Source organism: Sinocyclocheilus grahami, unplaced genomic scaffold (genome assembly GCF_001515645.1).
Source record: "Sinocyclocheilus grahami isolate Dianchi unplaced genomic scaffold, SAMN03320097.WGS_v1.1 scaffold1662.1, whole genome shotgun sequence".
Classification (NCBI taxonomy): domain Eukaryota; kingdom Metazoa; phylum Chordata; class Actinopteri; order Cypriniformes; family Cyprinidae; genus Sinocyclocheilus; species Sinocyclocheilus grahami.
Window position 1 is genome coordinate 40104 of NW_015506841.1, and position 19908 is coordinate 60011.

General features: G+C 39.8%; 1 pseudogene; it reads right to left on the reverse strand.

Moving 5' to 3' along the window:
• Window positions 1–1994: 1994 nt before the first annotated feature.
• Window positions 1995–18674, reverse strand: LOC107571856 (gastrula zinc finger protein XlCGF8.2DB-like; annotated as a pseudogene).
• Between the last annotated feature and the right edge of the window lie 1234 nt (window positions 18675–19908).

A 19908-nucleotide genomic window follows, 5' to 3' on the forward strand; every position in this document is an offset into this window, starting at 1 on the left:
GTGTATGATATAGCTTTTACTCTTAAGGTTAAATCATATATTCATGAAAAAAAAATCACTTTGAATAAGGAAATTTATAACTTTTCCATAGTATCCTTTAGGGGTGGGAATCTTTAGGGACTTCACAATCCGATCCGATTCTGGGAATCACTACGTTTTTTCCTAATTAATTCTTCTGCTGTGCAAATACATCTTTACCACTTTACATTTTAACCAAAATTACGGTTTCTGTGCTTTTTGTTTATAGTTGGAATCTCTGTAAGTCAGTACTGCCATCTTAAAGATGTGTGAACCTTTACTGGTTTCACGATTCAATTCAATTACGATTATCATGTCAACGATTCGATATCACGATGCATCACATTCTCAATTTTCAATATTACTGCACATGGCTACATTTTCATATAAATTTTATATCAAATTTAACTTAATTTTTAAAAAATTAAATTATATAAGCAGGCTACTTTTTAAAATAATTACTTATTTTAAAAATGTGTTCTTTAAGTAGGCTATCCGAAAGTTTACAGACAATCATAGTTATGGGCTTTTCGTTTTTCCTCAGCATAATTGCTGTTTGATGGTGATCTGATGAGATCACAGACACTGGCAGCTTTAACAGGCTGCATTCACACCGATTCACACTAATGCACATTTCTATTTCGATATATCAGATGTTTTGTCCTGTTCTGAAAACATTTCACTTTCATATAAAAGTATTCGGAAATGCAAGTGCATTTAACCGTAGCTGTGATCAAGCTTCAGGACATCAAATACAAAGCACACATGATAGTCTGTCAGTACGTGAGTTTCGTGCATCTTATACGTACTGCAATCCAAACAGCATAAATGAAAGCATATCTAAAGTAAAATAATGAAATAACAGCGGGTGGAAGCACACACTGTCAAGCAATGCGCACGTGTCTCACAGCACATATTCTGTGCAATGAAGCCCGCCGCGGTTGTCTCAATGCGGGGAAAAACCATGCTCAGAATCGATTCTGAATCGTTGAAGAGAGAATCGCAATGCATCAGAGAATACATTTTTTTCTCCCACCCCTAGTATCCTTTCTGAGCATGGATTCTGAGCATGGTTTTTCCCCGCATTGAGACAACCGCGGAGGGCTTCATTGCACAGAATATGTGCTGTGAGACATGTGCGCATTGCTTGACAGTGTGTGCTTCCACCCGCTGTTATTTCTGTTAAAGTTGCCACAGACATTGCATGCTTTGCATGCACTGCACGTTATTTGTACCATTTTGTTTTATTCATTTATTTATTAGAATCTGAAAGATAATAACGATATGGTGATCTCTAATTGTAGTGCTTGAAAAGTCCTGGAATTTCATTTTGCAGTTTCTGTACGAACCCTGGGTAGTGTCATCTGCAAATTTCAGGAGCTTGACAGAGGGGTCCTTTGCAGTGCATTTGTTTGTATACAGGGAGAAGAGCAGTGGGGAGAGTACATATCCCTGAGGAGCTCCAGTGCTGATGGTGAGAGCCCTGGTTGTGAGTTTGCCCAGCCTCACTAGCTGCTGCCTGTCTATCTGGAAGCTGGTGATCCACTGACAGATGGAGGTGGGCACAAAGAGCTGAGTTAGTTTGGTGAGAGAAGGTCAGGCATGATGGTATTGAAGGACCAAACTGAAGTTAACAAATAGGATCCTTGCGTAAATCCCAGGTCTATCAAAATGCTGCAGGATGTAATGCAGTCCCATGTTGACTGCATCGTCCACAGACCTGTTTGGTTTGTATACAAACTGAAGGGTCCAGTGCAGGGGGGGTAGGTGAATGTGTGAAGTGCAGATCAGAGCGGGTGTTGGGTGTGAATCTGGCCTTTTTTTCAGTAAAACACATTCAGATCGTCAGCCACATTCAGAACCCTTCAATAGCCACTTTTCCACCAAAATTACCTGGAACAATTTGTCCCAGGAACTTTTTAACCCCAGACCTGTTGCTGTCTGCGTTTCCATCGCGGTCTAAAGTACTGAGAAGATTAGGCTACTTGTCTGGTGACGTAGGTCTGCGCGCATTTTTCAATACCAAGTACACAAATTTCGGACTTGCATCCTCTGTAATTCGGACTTCGCAAGTTCAACTCGGGAGTGTGAACTCCAGCGGACGGGATGACGCAAGTCTGGTAATTCTGCAAACAGCAGCATACTTCAGTCAGCTCGCCTTGGCTACTCACCGTGGCAATTTTCCTCACTGTATTTAATCGTAATAAGAAATATGATATCAAACACCACTGCCTCTTTTTGTTTTCATTTAAACATTAATAGCTGCAGAAATGTAGTTCTGGGAACATATATTACAATGAAATGAAATATTATATCAAACAGTATTGCCTCTTTTCATTTTAACATATTAATAGATTAACAGAATAAACACCAACGATTAACCGCTAGATTTACCCAAAATTAATTATATCTTATGTTTAACCACTACAGAGACATCAGAGCCAGCGGCAAATGTCAGAAGGACTAGCCGAGTTGAGGCTGCTCTCGTCAGGAAACATGAGCACTGAGCGCCCGCTGATCGCCTGGAGCTCACGTCTCAGAAATCAGCGACGCACATTTTCAAATAGGCGCTATCTTTATAAATAAACCGCAGATTTGAGTTTAAACTACTACATTCTCGCCTGAAATAATTTTAAATCCACATTTCATGACACAATAACAGTAATGTTTTTTTTTAAATAATTGGTGGTTGAAATACAATGCTGTGTGAACTCGACCAATCAGAATGTTCAGCGCCCAAGTCCCGCCCGAAAGTTCCGGACCTTTGAAAAAGTACTTCCTCGCGAGCAGTGACTTTCTGAGGGGCAAATTTTTACCCGGAACTTTATTTAGATCCTGGTTCCTGCGGTGGAAACACACCGAGTACCGGCCCAAAGTCCATAGCTCCTGGGGAAAGTTCCTGCGGTGGAAACACACCGAGTACCGGCCAAAAGTCCCTAGCTCCTGGGGAAAGTTCCTGTGGTGGAAACACACAGAGTACCGGCCCAAAGTCCATAGCTCCTGGGGAAAGTTCCTGCAGTGGAAACACACAGAGTACCGGCCCAAAGTCCCTAGCTCCCGGGGAAAGTTCCTGTGGGGGAAACACACCGAGTACCGGCCCAAAGTCCCTAGCTCCTGGGGAAAGTTCCTGCGGTGGAAACACACCGAGTACCGGCCCAAAGTCCCTAGCTCCTGGGGAAAGTTCCTGCGGTGGAAACACACCGAGTACCGGCCCAAAGTCCCTAGCTCCTGGGGAAAGTTCCTGCGGTGGAAACACACCGAGTACCGGCCCAAAGTCCCTAGCTCCTGGGGAAAGTTCCTGCGGTGGAAACACACCGAGTACCGGCCCAAAGTCCCTAGCTCCTGGGGAAAGTTCCTGCGGTGGAAACACACCGAGTACCGGCCCAAAGTCCCTAGCTCCTGGGGAAAGTTCCTGCGGTGGAAACACACCGAGTACCGGCCCAAAGTCCCTAGCTCCTGGGGAAAGTTCCTGCGGTGGAAACACACCGAGTACCGGCCCAAAGTCCCTAGCTCCTGGGGAAAGTTCCTGCGGTGGAAACACACCGAGTACCGGCCCAAAGTCCCTAGCTCCTGGGGAAAGTTCCTGCGGTGGAAACACACCGAGTACCGGCCCAAAGTCCCTAGCTCCTGGGGAAAGTTCCTGCGGTGGAAACACACCGAGTACCGGCCCAAAGTCCCTAGCTCCTGGGGAAAGTTCCTGCGGTGGAAACACACCGAGTACCGGCCCAAAGTCCCTAGCTCCTGGGGAAAGTTCCTGCGGTGGAAACACACCGAGTACCGGCCCAAAGTCCCTAGCTCCTGGGGAAAGTTCCTGCGGTGGAAACACACCGAGTACCGGCCCAAAGTCCCTAGCTCCTGGGGAAAGTTCCTGCGGTGGAAACACACCGAGTACCGGCCCAAAGTCCCTAGCTCCTGGGGAAAGTTCCTGCGGTGGAAACACACCGAGTACCGGCCCAAAGTCCCTAGCTCCTGGGGAAAGTTCCTGCGGTGGAAACACACCGAGTACCGGCCCAAAGTCCCTAGCTCCTGGGGAAAGTTCCTGCGGTGGAAACACACCGAGTACCGGCCCAAAGTCCCTAGCTCCTGGGGAAAGTTCCTGCGGTGGAAACACACCGAGTACCGGCCCAAAGTCCCTAGCTCCTGGGGAAAGTTCCTGCGGTGGAAACACACCGAGTACCGGCCCAAAGTCCCTAGCTCCTGGGGAAAGTTCCTGCGGTGGAAACACACCGAGTACCGGCCCAAAGTCCCTAGCTCCTGGGGAAAGTTCCTGCGGTGGAAACACACCGAGTACCGGCCCAAAGTCCCTAGCTCCTGGGGAAAGTTCCTGCGGTGGAAACACACCGAGTACCGGCCCAAAGTCCCTAGCTCCTGGGGAAAGTTCCTGCGGTGGAAACACACCGAGTACCGGCCCAAAGTCCCTAGCTCCTGGGGAAAGTTCCTGCGGTGGAAACACACCGAGTACCGGCCCAAAGTCCCTAGCTCCTGGGGAAAGTTCCTGCGGTGGAAACACACCGAGTACCGGCCCAAAGTCCCTAGCTCCTGGGGAAAGTTCCTGCGGTGGAAACAGGGCTAATGTCTTTACAGAATGAGTTTTTAAATGACATTTCAGGTCTCTTTTATATCTAAAATTCTTCTCACAGTGAAAACACGAGAAAGGATTCTCTCTGGTGCGAAGTCTCATGTGAACATCAAGGTTTCCTTTAAATGCAAAACTGTCCACACTGTTGGCAGGTAAAAGGCTTTTCTCCTGTGTGAATTCTCACGTGGGCATCAAGGTTTGATCTGTTTGTGAAACTCCTTCCACAGTGATGGCACATGAAAGGTTTCTCTTCAGTGTGAGATTTTACATGATTCTTAAGGCATATCTCATCTGTGAAACTCTTTCCACACTGATGACATCTAAAACAGTTCTCTCGAGTGAATCCTCATGTGCTTAGTAAGGGCTGCTGTATACCTGAAACTCTTTCCACAATGACCACATACGAATGGCTTCTCTCCAGTGTGACTTCTCATGTGGGCATTAAGGCTGTAGTTTTGTATAAAACTTATTCCACACTGAGAGCAGGTGTAGTGCTTCTCTCCATTGTGAATTGCCATGTGGTTTTCAAGGCTTGATTTTTGAATTAACCTTTTTCCACACTGTTGGCAGGCAAAAGGTTTCTCTCCAGTGTGAATTTTCATGTGGGTTTTCATGTTTCCTTTTTCAGTGAAGCTCTTTCCACACTGTTGGCAGGTGAAACATTTTCTAGTTCCAGTCTTTGAGTCTTTTTTGAATTTTTTTCAGTCTTTGAGCAACTAAAAGATTTTTCTCCAGTCATGAAATCATATTTCTCATATTCATCATTATCTTCCATTTCATTCCGTTCTTCACTTTCCACTTTCAGTACAATCAGGTCTAAGGTGAAAAGACAAATATTGCCAGTTTAATGGCACAAAACAACATACATCAAAACTTTTAGACATGTAAAGCATAGAAACCAACAACATATATGCTAGAGCCACATCCCATTCTTCAGAACACATCCCAAATACTAAAAAACTGGTAGGTATTAAACCCCCTTATCAATAAATAAATAAATAAATATATATATATATATCTTGGAAGAAATTGGTTAGGTATAGACCAATCCCAAATCTACCATTTATGTCTAAAATGTCAGAAAATATTTCATCAGATCTCATTGAGTGCCACAGGGCTCGGTATTAAGTCCTCTGCCTTTTTAAAAAAAATATTATTTTATTGCTTTAAGTACACTACCGTTCAAAAGTTTGGGATCAGAATGATTTTTAATGTTTTTAAAGGAGTTTCTTATGCTCATCAAGGCTGCATTTATTTGATCAAAAATACAGGAAAAAAAATTATATTATTGATGTAAAATAAAGTTATTCCTGTGATGCGCAGCTGAATTTCCAGCATCATTATTCCAGTCTTCAGTGTCACATGATCTTCAGAAATCAGTATAATATGCTGATTTATTATCAATGCTGGAAACTGTTGCTGCTTAATATTTTTTTGGAACCTGTGATACTTTTTTTCAGGATTCTTTGATAAATATAAATTTAAAAAGATGAGCATTTATTTAAAATATAAATATTTTCTAACAATATACACTAGCGTTAAAAAGTTTGGGGTCAGTAAATTTTCTTCAGTAAATCTTTTTTTGAAAGAAGTTAAAACTTTTATTCAGCAAGGGTGTTAAATTGATAAGAAGTGATAGCAAAGATTTATATTGTTAGAAAAGATTTATATTTTGAATAAATGCTGTTCTTTTTAACTTTTTATTCATCAAAGAATCCTGAAAAAAGTATCATAGTTTCCAAAAAAATATTTGGAATGATGGAAATTCAGCTTTGCATCACAGAAATAAATTATATTTTAAAGGATATTAAAATAGATTTGATATTGTAATAACATTTTGCAAGATTACTGTTTTTTAATGTATTTTTGATCAAATAAATGCAGCCTTGATGAGCAGAAGAGACTTCTTTAAAAAACATTACAAGTCTTACTGATCCCAAACTTTTGAACAGTAGTGTATATAATTTTTGATATTTCAAGTAAGTAATGTAGGCAGGTTGTTACTGCACTAGTGGTCTGAACCTCAGCTGTGAAACCCAAAGACCATCCAGACACAGTCTGAGCACTTACTATCTGATTCAGAAGATTCAGTTAAGAAGCAGATATCGGAATATCTCTTGTATTTTTGCTATTTCCATATTATTTTTTCCCCAATTTAATGTGTTATGTTGTAATAATAAATACCAAACATGAAAGTAGGGTCTTCTCAGCTGCACTTGAAGGCAGCATTAGTATTTGTCTGGTCATGTGATCTCAACACGTCAAATAAAACTGCTTAAATTACAACACTCATTAGATATTCTTCGAAAATGTCATTCGTCATCTCTGTAGAGCTGGACATTTTAATGAGGATCAAATGAGTGAGTTCAGCTTTGAGAATGAAAACCAACCTGTTTGTGTCTCAGTATCTTCATGTTTGACTCTGAATGCTTCTTCAATCTTCACGTCTTCACTCTCCTCTTTAATAAACTCCATCTTTGTGTGTTCCTCAGTATCTTCATGTTTGACTCTGAATGCTTCTTCAATCTTCACGTCTTCACTCTCCTCTTTAATAAACTCCATCTTTGTGTGTTCCTCAGTATCTTCATGTTTGACTCTGAATGCTTCTTCAATCTTCACGTCTTCACTCTCCTCTTTAATAAACTCCATCTTTGTGTGTTCCTCAGTATCTTCATGTTTGACTCTGAATGCTTCTTCAATCTTCACGTCTTCACTCTCCTCTTTAATAAACTCCATCTTTGTGTGTTCCTCAGTATCTTCATGTTTGACTCTGAATGCTTCTTCAATCTTCACGTCTTCACTCTCCTCTTTAATAAACTCCATCTTTGTGTGTTCCTCAGTATCTTCATGTTTGACTCTGAATGCTTCTTCAATCTTCACGTCTTCACTCTCCTCTTTAATAAACTCCATCTTTGTGTGTTCCTCAGTATCTTCATGTTTGACTCTGAATGCTTCTTCAATCTTCACGTCTTCACTCTCCTCTTTAATAAACTCCATCTTTGTGTGTTCCTCAGTATCTTCATGTTTGACTCTGAATGCTTCTTCAATCTTCACGTCTTCACTCTCCTCTTTAATAAACTCCATCTTTGTGTGTTCCTCAGTATCTTCATGTTTGACTCTGAATGCTTCTTCAATCTTCACGTCTTCACTCTCCTCTTTAATAAACTCCATCTTTGTGTGTTCCTCAGTATCTTCATGTTTGACTCTGAATGCTTCTTCAATCTTCACGTCTTCACTCTCCTCTTTAATAAACTCCATCTTTGTGTGTTCCTCAGTATCTTCATGTTTGACTCTGAATGCTTCTTCAATCTTCACGTCTTCACTCTCCTCTTTAATAAACTCCATCTTTGTGTGTTCCTCAGTATCTTCATGTTTGACTCTGAATGCTTCTTCAATCTTCACGTCTTCACTCTCCTCTTTAATAAACTCCATCTTTGTGTGTTCCTCAGTATCTTCATGTTTGACTCTGAATGCTTCTTCAATCTTCACGTCTTCACTCTCCTCTTTAATAAACTCCATCTTTGTGTGTTCCTCAGTATCTTCATGTTTGACTCTGAATGCTTCTTCAATCTTCACGTCTTCACTCTCCTCTTTAATAAACTCCATCTTTGTGTGTTCCTCAGTATCTTCATGTTTGACTCTGAATGCTTCTTCAATCTTCACGTCTTCACTCTCCTCTTTAATAAACTCCATCTTTGTGTGTTCCTCAGTATCTTCATGTTTGACTCTGAATGCTTCTTCAATCTTCACGTCTTCACTCTCCTCTTTAATAAACTCCATCTTTGTGTGTTCCTCAGTATCTTCATGTTTGACTCTGAATGCTTCTTCAATCTTCACGTCTTCACTCTCCTCTTTAATAAACTCCATCTTTGTGTGTTCCTCAGTATCTTCATGTTTGACTCTGAATGCTTCTTCAATCTTCACGTCTTCACTCTCCTCTTTAATAAACTCCATCTTTGTGTGTTCCTCAGTATCTTCATGTTTGACTCTGAATGCTTCTTCAATCTTCACGTCTTCACTCTCCTCTTTAATAAACTCCATCTTTGTGTGTTCCTCAGTATCTTCATGTTTGACTCTGAATGCTTCTTCAATCTTCACGTCTTCACTCTCCTCTTTAATAAACTCCATCTTTGTGTGTTCCTCAGTATCTTCATGTTTGACTCTGAATGCTTCTTCAATCTTCACGTCTTCACTCTCCTCTTTAATAAACTCCATCTTTGTGTGTTCCTCAGTATCTTCATGTTTGACTCTGAATGCTTCTTCAATCTTCACGTCTTCACTCTCCTCTTTAATAAACTCCATCTTTGTGTGTTCCTCAGTATCTTCATGTTTGACTCTGAATGCTTCTTCAATCTTCACGTCTTCACTCTCCTCTTTAATAAACTCCATCTTTGTGTGTTCCTCAGTATCTTCATGTTTGACTCTGAATGCTTCTTCAATCTTCACGTCTTCACTCTCCTCTTTAATAAACTCCATCTTTGTGTGTTCCTCAGTATCTTCATGTTTGACTCTGAATGCTTCTTCAATCTTCACGTCTTCACTCTCCTCTTTAATAAACTCCATCTTTGTGTGTTCCTCAGTATCTTCATGTTTGACTCTGAATGCTTCTTCAATCTTCACGTCTTCACTCTCCTCTTTAATAAACTCCATCTTTGTGTGTTCCTCAGTATCTTCATGTTTGACTCTGAATGCTTCTTCAATCTTCACGTCTTCACTCTCCTCTTTAATAAACTCCATCTTTGTGTGTTCCTCAGTATCTTCATGTTTGACTCTGAATGCTTCTTCAATCTTCACGTCTTCACTCTCCTCTTTAATAAACTCCATCTTTGTGTGTTCCTCAGTATCTTCATGTTTGACTCTGAATGCTTCTTCAATCTTCACGTCTTCACTCTCCTCTTTAATAAACTCCATCTTTGTGTGTTCCTCAGTATCTTCATGTTTGACTCTGAATGCTTCTTCAATCTTCACGTCTTCACTCTCCTCTTTAATAAACTCCATCTTTGTGTGTTCCTCAGTATCTTCATGTTTGACTCTGAATGCTTCTTCAATCTTCACGTCTTCACTCTCCTCTTTAATAAACTCCATCTTTGTGTGTTCCTCAGTATCTTCATGTTTGACTCTGAATGCTTCTTCAATCTTCACGTCTTCACTCTCCTCTTTAATAAACTCCATCTTTGTGTGTTCCTCAGTATCTTCATGTTTGACTCTGAATGCTTCTTCAATCTTCACGTCTTCACTCTCCTCTTTAATAAACTCCATCTTTGTGTGTTCCTCAGTATCTTCATGTTTGACTCTGAATGCTTCTTCAATCTTCAGGTCTTCACTCTCCTCTTTAATAAACGCCATCTTTATAACAGTGTGTCACATGGATCTCAGTCGCTTCAGCAGGAGTCTTTCTGTGTTGGGACAGAAAAAAGAAAAAGAAATGCAAACTACATTTTTGGGTGCATCTCAATTAGCTCCCTAGTTGTCAGCACAGCACACTGGTAAGGGAGTCAGTCAGAATGATCGTTAATAGCCTTAAATGTCCTGATTAGCCAAAAAAATTACAAATTAGCACTACATAAAAAAATAAGAGAAAAATACAAATTACATAGAAAGTTCAGTGTGAGGCATGTTTTATTATGGATGGATGCACTTTATTTGACTCCTTTTGGACTGTTGACAAAAATCACCCACCCAATGCCATTATAAAGCTTGGAAAGTTTTAATATTACTCTGATTGGATTCGTCTGAAAGAAGAGCGTCTTTGCTTATCAAAGCGGTCTTTCGCACTTTGGAGGCTATACAGTTATATTCCATTGAATAAAAGTACGGAAAGAGGACCGATGGCCAATTACAAGCTGCAAAGTTTTGGAAATTATATCTACATATAAATGTGTGATTCACTCTGAATCTGCAATTGATATTGTGATACTAGCACGGGACAAAAATATGGCATATCACAATAGATATGCCCAATGTAAATGCAGACTAATAGATTACTAGAAAAATATTCTGAGTCTTTATTTACACTTTGTTGGCTTTGTTGGCAGAGGTTATTTACAGTAATTCCGAATTTATGGGCAATTACAAAAAACAGTTGATAGTCGTCAGCTTCAGTGGCGCAGGTGGAAAAATGTGTGTCGGATTCATTTTGACGCGATTGACCGGGGTTCGAATCCGCCTTTTGGCAAACTTTTTTCTCCCTTTTAAAATTTCAAATCACATCAGAAAAGCATTTATTTTCAATTAAGGAAATAATCAAAAAGTTCAAAATAAAGTATCGGGTAGATGTTTTTTTTTGTAAAAGTAATGCCTTGTAAATAATCCTGAATGTCTCACTGTACATTGCTATTCTTGTCATGGTGGAGCCCTTGCTTACGCATTATATCTGCAAAAAAAAAACTCACTCAGTGATTTGATTGTTAATTCAAACAATGTTAAATGAGATGTTAGTCCATCTCACAGTAAAAATGACAATGTTACGTTTTAGTAAACTTGAAGCTAAAGTTTAACAAAATGTTTATTTGTCCTTCTGACAGTAAAATTAAAAAGTGAATTTTTAATAAACTTACAGCCAATTTCAGATAACTGAAAATGTCTATCTGACTAGTAAAATTAAAATGTATGACTCTGCAAATCCATTAAAATAATTAACATGCAATGCAAGCAACTAATGAATTGTGATTTTTATCTCCACATGTTTTTTAATGATGCATTTTAACAAGTCATATACAGGCATGTGCCACAACAATAATAGAGGTAACATAATATTTATTCTTAATCATAATAAATGATGGTTAGCTGCTATTAATACTGAAAGCTATATGCTTAATATGTGGCTCTGCTTGACACATTTTGTATCAGGGGGTCCCCGATCCATGTCTCTGTCACCTCAGGGGTCCTTGCCCTGAAAAACATTGAAGACCCCTGCTATAGAACATAATCTAGCTTTTTGTTTACAGTCTACTCGAAGACGCTCTGAAATCTTGCTCTCTACCGCTGAACTGAGGAAAGTCTTCCGTCCCTGTTGAGCATTAAGATGTTTTCCTTTAAAAATGTATGATATCTTTAAAAAGACATGCATGGTGCTCAAATATACTGTAATTTTCATTGTGCCCATATTAAGAAACGTTACGTTTTTTTCATTCAAGGTTAGCTTGTGTTGATTATAGTTTGCACGCATTTTGTACCACTTGACCATTTAAGCCCATCTTTAAAAAAAAGTTAATTTATGAAAATAATCTGCTCTACAAAACAATTTATGATGTATTTATTTGTAAATTAATATCAAATGAATCACAAAACATTTAGTGTTTGTAGTTCACATGTTTAATTCTTTGTCAGTCTATCTTTTAAGTAAGACTAATGGTTTGACCTTTGAGCGCAAGCCAGTAAAACTCATCTTTACATTTAAAGGAAAAGTATATACAAGTAAAAGGCACTGTTTGTTCATACACAAAAAAACAATGCATTTACCTCTTATTTGACAAAATATTGAAGTAGCTACTTAACAAAGAAATGGCTGAAAATGGCAGAAATGTGTTGATTTCTGAAGGGTCCTGAAACAGCTAAGTTTTTGGGTGTCTGTGTGAAATCCCCGAGCCAGCGTGCACATGGGTGTGGCCAACTCACCATTGCCAAATGTGATTGGTATGCAATAAAAAAAAAACATGTCAGGGAAATAACAAATCACTGGATTGGTTGAAATAATAACCAGCATAAAATATGATTTTCCCTTCGTTTAACTTGACTTCAAAGTTGAAAGTGGGCTTAAAGGGTACATGGGCTTAATGGGTACACTTGACGTGTAGGTTATATTTCATAATAATAAAGTATATGAATTAAAATGTTTGGCATACGTTTGTAAGTGTTTGTTCTCGTTGCATTTACACGGTTTCGATCAGCAGTTTTCGTCAGCGTGCAGTGATTCGAGTGAATCATTTTCAGAAGAAATCTGTTCCGTTTCACTCCATCGCTGCAGTGACGGAATTCATGTTTATACCAAACTGATGCATCAGATAATGTTCATAGATGATAGATACAGAATTACGAAGTTACGTTCCATAACAATTAAGCCATTTTAAATAGCTTGTAAAAACTATAAAAGTGCTGCATTAATTTAAACTTTTAAATGATTAAAAACAAACCTTTCTTCAAATCTCAACAGATTTGAGAGACCTTGTGACGTCATGTCGCCAGACCAAAATAAAAGTCCTGCTCACAGGCTAAAATCACACAAGTATCACAGAATCAGAATCAGAAACAGCTTTATTGCCAAGTATGCTTGTGCATACAAGGAATTTGTTTTAGTGTCACAAGCTTCCAGTACACCGAGACAACAACAACACACAGACAATAAAAAAATAGATGAAAATACACATATGTAAATATAAATAGACAAAAATTGAAAATAAAATTGAAAAATAAAATAAATTGTATGTACAATTGTGCTATAGATAATAGAATAGGAATAGAACAGAATGAGATGTACAAGGATGTAGGTGGTAACAAATAAATATAAGGTTATTACTAGTCACTGTCTTTTGAAAGTAATTATTTACATTAAAATATTACTGTCTCTGAATTGTAATGCATTACACTACTTTTGAGTTACTTTCACCAAAATATCCACAGAAGTATGTGTAATGCTGTTGGTGTGTGCGTGAGGCGCCGGCGCGATCCAACAGCGGAAACAGACAAACAAAACAAACAAATGCTACATCATTTTTGGTCATACAGATCATTTGAAACTTTGTGTTTACTTCTATTTCTGTCATCTGTCACCATCCTCTCGGTTTCCTTTCCATGAACGTGTTTGTAGAGCGCCGCGCCACACAAAAATGAACCAAACTCAAGTCTTTTTCTTTCATTTTGTTAACCTATTAATTATTTAAGTCAAATCTATTTCGCATATTCATTCATTCCTTCCCCCCCGGTTTCACAGACGAGGCTTAAGCCTAGTCCCGGACTGAAATGTAATTCTGAGCTGTTTCAGCTGAAAAAACCTGCACTGACTGATCTTAAAACATATCAGCACCTTTGTTTTGTCTCAAGGCGCTTTATAAAAATGACTTAAATGTCCTAATTGAACTATGGCCTAATCCTGGCTTAGTCTTAACCCTGTCTGTGAAACCAGGCCTAGACAACTATTTTAAATAGAGTAAAACTATTTTACCCGTGGATTTTTTTTCTCTGGTGCTGTTAAAATTCACCACTTAATTTTGAGTTAAAATATGTTGTTGTAACATGCGTAAAGAGTAATAATATTACCCAAATTTAATTAGTAGTTATTATAAATAAGGTGACAGACGAGTTGAGCTCTTGAAATACATGTTGTCCAACGATGTGCTGAAAGTATTAAGAACGACTAATGAAAGAATTTGACATTCTGTGTAAAAGGCAGAACTGTAAATGTTTGGGTGCAGAAACCATTTATACAATATATGTAGCTTGCAAATGCAAATAGTGACAAATGTTAGATTTAAATTTGTAAATATATGATCAAATGTTTAAAAAAGAGAGTTTGAATTTTTAATGAAATCAATAGTGTCAGTTCTTCTTTCTGCCGGTACTGAGACTCGAACCTGTGACCTTTTGGTTACAAGTCCGACTCTAACCATTTTTTTGATAAGTCACCTGTTTATGAATGATACACAAATAAGGATTTTAAAAGTATTTTTTAAAGATGCCATTAAGTGGCAAACACATAAGAAAATTGATTGTTAAATTGTGTTTGTGTTCATTTTGGTTTTCATTTTTTAAGAATATCTGCTGTAAGTAACACTGTTTTCAATATGTTAATGTTTCGTGCTATATCATGTTAACTTTAATGCCACTGTTTCAGAATCAGAATCAGAATCAGAATGAGCTTTATTGCCAGGTATGTTTACACATACGAGGAATTTGTTTTCGTGACAGAAGCTTCCACAGTGTCACAGAATGACAGTGACAGAACAAAAAACACAGATAATAAAAATAAAAATAGATCAAGTAGATAAGGAATAAAAACATATAATTGACAATTGTGTGTGCAGGTATATTACAAGGTATATATATATATATATATTTTTTTTTTTGTACAGGTACTGTATATTATGTGCAAATTTGAGGTGTAGGCTTTCAGTGTAGATGTGAGAAGAAGAAGAAAATCCAAACTTACATGGGTGTAAGGTACGCCTCCAGGAGCTCGGCTTTTTCCGGAGAGAATCGTAAAGCTGTATCTTTCTTTTATAAATATGATCAAACTAAAGACTTTTGGAGATATGAAGGATGCAGTACAACTCTATAGGTATTCAAGATTAACATGAGCTTGGGTGAAACTGTGTGTGTTATGCCCCCTTTAAGCCATGGTTTGAGTGTGTTGTGGGGGGAGGTTGCAACATGTGAAGCCAAAAGCTTGTAATATGTGTAGGTCTGAGGCGAGGCTATAGTGCCTCTGGGCATTGTTTAGTGGCAGGTTTTGCTGCTAGTGATGGGCAAATGAAGCCTCATGAAGCACTGAGGCTTTTCTCTGACTCTTTCGGGAAAAGATTAAAAGCTTAGAGTGTGTCGAAAACCGCGCCATCTGGTGGTTAATAAAAAACAAAGCAGCCAAAAGCCTGTGAAAGACGCGGCGCAGGACGAAGCATCCACCACACATTCCATAGATCGATTGAAGTTGCGTGCAGAGCCGGCCCTCCCTATAAGCGAATCTAAGCGGTTGCTTAGGGCCCCGCCGCCACTAGGGGGCCCCCACTAGTGGTCCGAGTCATTACGTTGCAAAGCGCGCTGCCGTCACTGATATACATGGCCTCTGCCTCATTGCCTGTCCGCTCGCTCCCGCCACCTGCCCCTTCCCTGGACTTTGATTTATTTAGGAAATTAGGGAAAAAAAGAAGACTGATGATGAGAAGAGACAAGCACAAAGTCACTGGGCCTTAGTTAAACCTAAAGAAAACACTCTGTGCTCTCTGAAACATTAATGAAGGATCAATACAATGACCACATCAAACGCATCAGCCTTGGTGAAAATCACACTACCTACTTGGGGAAAACAATTCAAAATGAACTCATTGCTTGTATTAGTGGGAAAATACTTAGCACTATGGTGACAGAAATTAAGCAGTCAAAGTGTTTTGCTATCATTTTAGACTGCACCCCAGACATCAGTCACCAGGAACAAAAGTCGGTTGTTGTCAGAATTGTCACCACGTCAACACCCCCAGAGATTAAAGAGCACTTTCTGGGTTTCCTACCTGCTCCAGAGCCTACTGTGCCTTGGTCTGTCTTCATTGATTTTGAACAAGCTGGAGTAGCTGGGCATCTGTTTTAAAGACAGGGGACAGTCATATGATAATGGCTCCAACATGAAGGGGAAAAATAAAGGAGTGCAGGCCAGGCTGCTTGAAAGAAATGCTCGTGCTCTTTATGTTCCATGTGGCAGATTCAGCAAAGCAGTCAGTAGATGCCATCAGCTTCTTTGGCATATTTCAGAAGCTTTACAACTTGTTCTCTGCTGCTCCTCAGAGGTGGGCCATTCGTAAGCAGCTGTCAATCTTATTGACAAAACAAAAGAATCTCTGTTGAAGTACAGGGACACAGGATTACTTGGCAACACACTGACTGACCTTGACTGGCAAGAACTGACCACAGAAATCCAGAGCCTTCCAAACTTACCAAAGGCAAGCATGACAGCATTTACATTTCTCAACTTTCTCCACCAAAAAGCGCTGACTGAGCTTTATCCAAACCTTTGGGTGGCACTGAGAATAGCGTGCACACTACCAGTGACAGTAGCATCAGCAGAAAGGAGTTTTTCAAAGCTCGAGTTGATAAAAACTTAGTCATCAGTGTCAACCACCAAGTTGGAAGCGAGATTTCCTATAATGACATTATAGAGGACTTTGCATCTGATTCTGATAGAAAAAGTTACTGTATTTTTGTATGTATTTTTCTTCTAAACTTTAATACAATTTCTTATACAATACACTCCAATAAAACTTATTGTTGAAATTTTCATCACCAGCTCCTGTGCTATGAGCTCTATGAAGTTTAATTTTCAACATAATATTTGACATACAGAGTCATTTCTGAGAGTACTGTATTTGTATGTATGGAAAATCGCATTCGGTCTCGTACTGTATCGCGTACATTGTCAGTGTCGTGTGCTTTGCTTGGCCATTTGTTGTGATAAACAGGAAAGTGTGTCCAGCTGAATTCAATTTGAGTTTTGTTAGATGAATATAAAAAGCTTGAAGACTTGAATGAACCCCAAAGAGTGTAAAGACTATCGATTCTACCGTTCGACTCCACCGGCAAGGGACATAAGTATCACTTTTAAATCAGTCTCTTTCCTACTACTTGTTTCCCTTCTGTTTTCAGTTTATATAACCAATTCTTACTGTGTTTCCAGATCCCTACTATCACTACCACTCGCAAACCACGACATCACACACGGTAGGCAGAGCAATCCTAACAACCTGCGCACTTTGCTTATGTCTACTAATACACTACTTTCTTTTTCTATTGGTCTCTGGAATTGCCAGTATGCTGTAAACAGCAGATTTTATTACTTCTATTACAAGTCATTCAAGACTAAACCTCATGGCCCTGACAGAGAGACGTGGATCAAACCAGAGGACATTGCTACACCTGCAGCACTCTCCAATCATTTCTCTTCTTCCCACTCCACCCGTCTGACTGGAAGAGGTGGAGGTACTGGTCTGCTTATCTCTAATGATTGGAAATGTAATCCTTTGCCATCTCTGAGTATCAACAGCTCCTTTGAATCACATTCAGCCACTATTACCCACCCTCTTAAATCCATTTTATAGTTGTTTATCGACCCCCAGGACCACTAGGTAACTTCGTGGAAGAATTAGATGTGCTGCTCTCAACCTTTCCTGAGGATGGTACTCCTCTAGTTATGCTTGGAGACTTCAACATCCACCTAGATAAACCTCAGGCTGCAGACTTCCACACTCTGCTTGCCTCTTTTGATCTCAAGCGAGTGTTAACTACGGCTACTCACAAATCAGGCAACCAACTGGACCTTATTTACACACCACACTGCTCCACTGATCATGTGCTGGTTACTCCACTGCACACCTCGGATCACTTCCTTCTCACTCTTAACCTCAACATGATGCCTGACACAAAACATACCCCTACACATGTCACTTTTCCACGTAACCTACGCTCACTCTCACCCTCCCGGCTATCTGCTATAGTTTCATCTTCGCTTCCTTCCCCTGAACAGTTATCATCTCTTGATGTTAAGAGTGCTACCGATACTTTCTGCTCCACTCTTACGTCTTGTTTAGACACTGTCTGTCCCTTGTCTTCCAGGCCAGCTCGTGCCACCTCTTCTGCCCCTTGGCTATCTGATGTTCTCCGTGAGCATTGTTCTAAGCTCAGAGCTGCAGAAAGAGTATGGTGCAAATCACAAAATCCTACTGACCTTAATGTATATCGATCACTCCTCTCTTCCTTCTCTGCTAATGTCTCCACTGCTTAAAGGACATACTATCACAACAAAATGAACAATTCGTCTAACTCTCACATGCTCTTTAAACATTTTCCTCGCTCCTTTGTCCTCCTCCTCCCCCTCCTTCATCAACTCTAACAGCTGACGACTTTACCACATTCTTCATTAATAAAATTACAAACCTCAGTGCACAATTTGCCACACCACAAACTGTCAAACACATCTTACCAGCAAACATACACTCATTTTCATCCTTCTCTCCACTCTCTGAGGCAGTCTCTAAACTCATCCTTTCCAATCATTCTACTACTTGTCCGCTTGATCCTATTCCATCTCATCTCCTTCAAGCCATTTCTCCTGCCGTTGTACCTGCACTCACTTGCATCGTGAGAGTGTGAACATTCGCGTCCTATACACCGCAAAACCCTGAGTGTCTCTAAACTGGAGCGCACACACAGAACATTCCAGCAGGGAGCAATGCCGTCATCTTTCTCCTTTAAGTCTAAACACAGAATAAGAACATACACAAGCAAGGCCATATTGCCAAGTGCCTCCCCTACACATCTCTCTCATGACGGTGACAGCCACACTGTTTATAACAAGGGATCTGGCTTCAGCAGTGGACATTCGACCGAGACTGCCTTGCTCTCAGTTGTTGTAGCCCTAAGACTGGCAAGAGCGGATTCCAAATCTTCTATACTTATTTTACTGGATCTGTCTGCTGCTTGTCTTGGAGAGGTGAAGTGTCCAAGTCACAACATCTAGCTACCGTTCTGTCATTCAGAAACATGGCTTTTCATATCACTGCTATGCTGATGACGTTATGATTGATGATAAGCTGAATTTCTCAGACCACATTGCTAAAACTGCGCGGTCCTGCAGATTTGCTTTATTCAACATCAAGAGGATCAGGCACTTTCTTTCAGAACATGCAACACAACTCCTTGTTCAAGCTCTTGTTCTGTCCAGGCTGGACTATTGGAAAATGATTTTTGTAAAATGTAAAAATAACTTTCAAATTCGGTAATACTTAAAGCTTTGAAGTGCTGGGAAAAGTTGTGTGACGCATTTAAAAACACTCGAAAACATTAGACCATTTCTGCCACAAGTTGTTCCTGTAGTTTTACTGTTAAATCCATGGTGAATGGTGGTGATTTGTGTTTGTTGAACAATGTTTTTCCTGGTTTCCACATCAATGGCGTTTGTTCTGATATCTGTAGCTTTAACAGAATTCTGTGCCGAATTTGAATGCTTCTCACAAGATTACACAGAGATGTTATTGATTCTGCGGCACATTCGACTACTTTCTTCACTGTATCTCCCAGCGTTGTGTATAACGGTGCCGCGTGATCAAGATCAGCCCACGGCTCTGGCCCGAGCAAATAAATGGTCTGTGCTGTGTAGCCCCAACGAGTAGCGCGGATTCGTTCCACTTTCGGTTTGTTTGTCCAATGTAGCTCTTGTAAATCAGTCATGATGAGAATGCAAGGCTGTTCATGCCTTTTTGGGAACTAAGAAACAACCTTTCTTTGACTGAATGCGCATTGCAATGACGTCACAGGATCCATCTAAGCCCAAAATCTGTGACAAATCTGCGGCAATTATGAAAATTTGTGAGCTCTTGCAAAAATTGCGGAGTTTGCTTGATTTTGCGATAAATTCAGCGATCGCAGAATCGCAAAATCCTGGAGGGACTGACTAACACAATGTAACAATATAGCAATGCAAATAACACTAAACTTACTTTGTCTGTCACTCATACAATGTCCATATAATGGGAGCAATCGAGCGAACTCTCCAGTCAGAACTGCTGATGCAACACTAGAGCGCAATGCTCGTTCACAGTTTACTCAATGTCCGT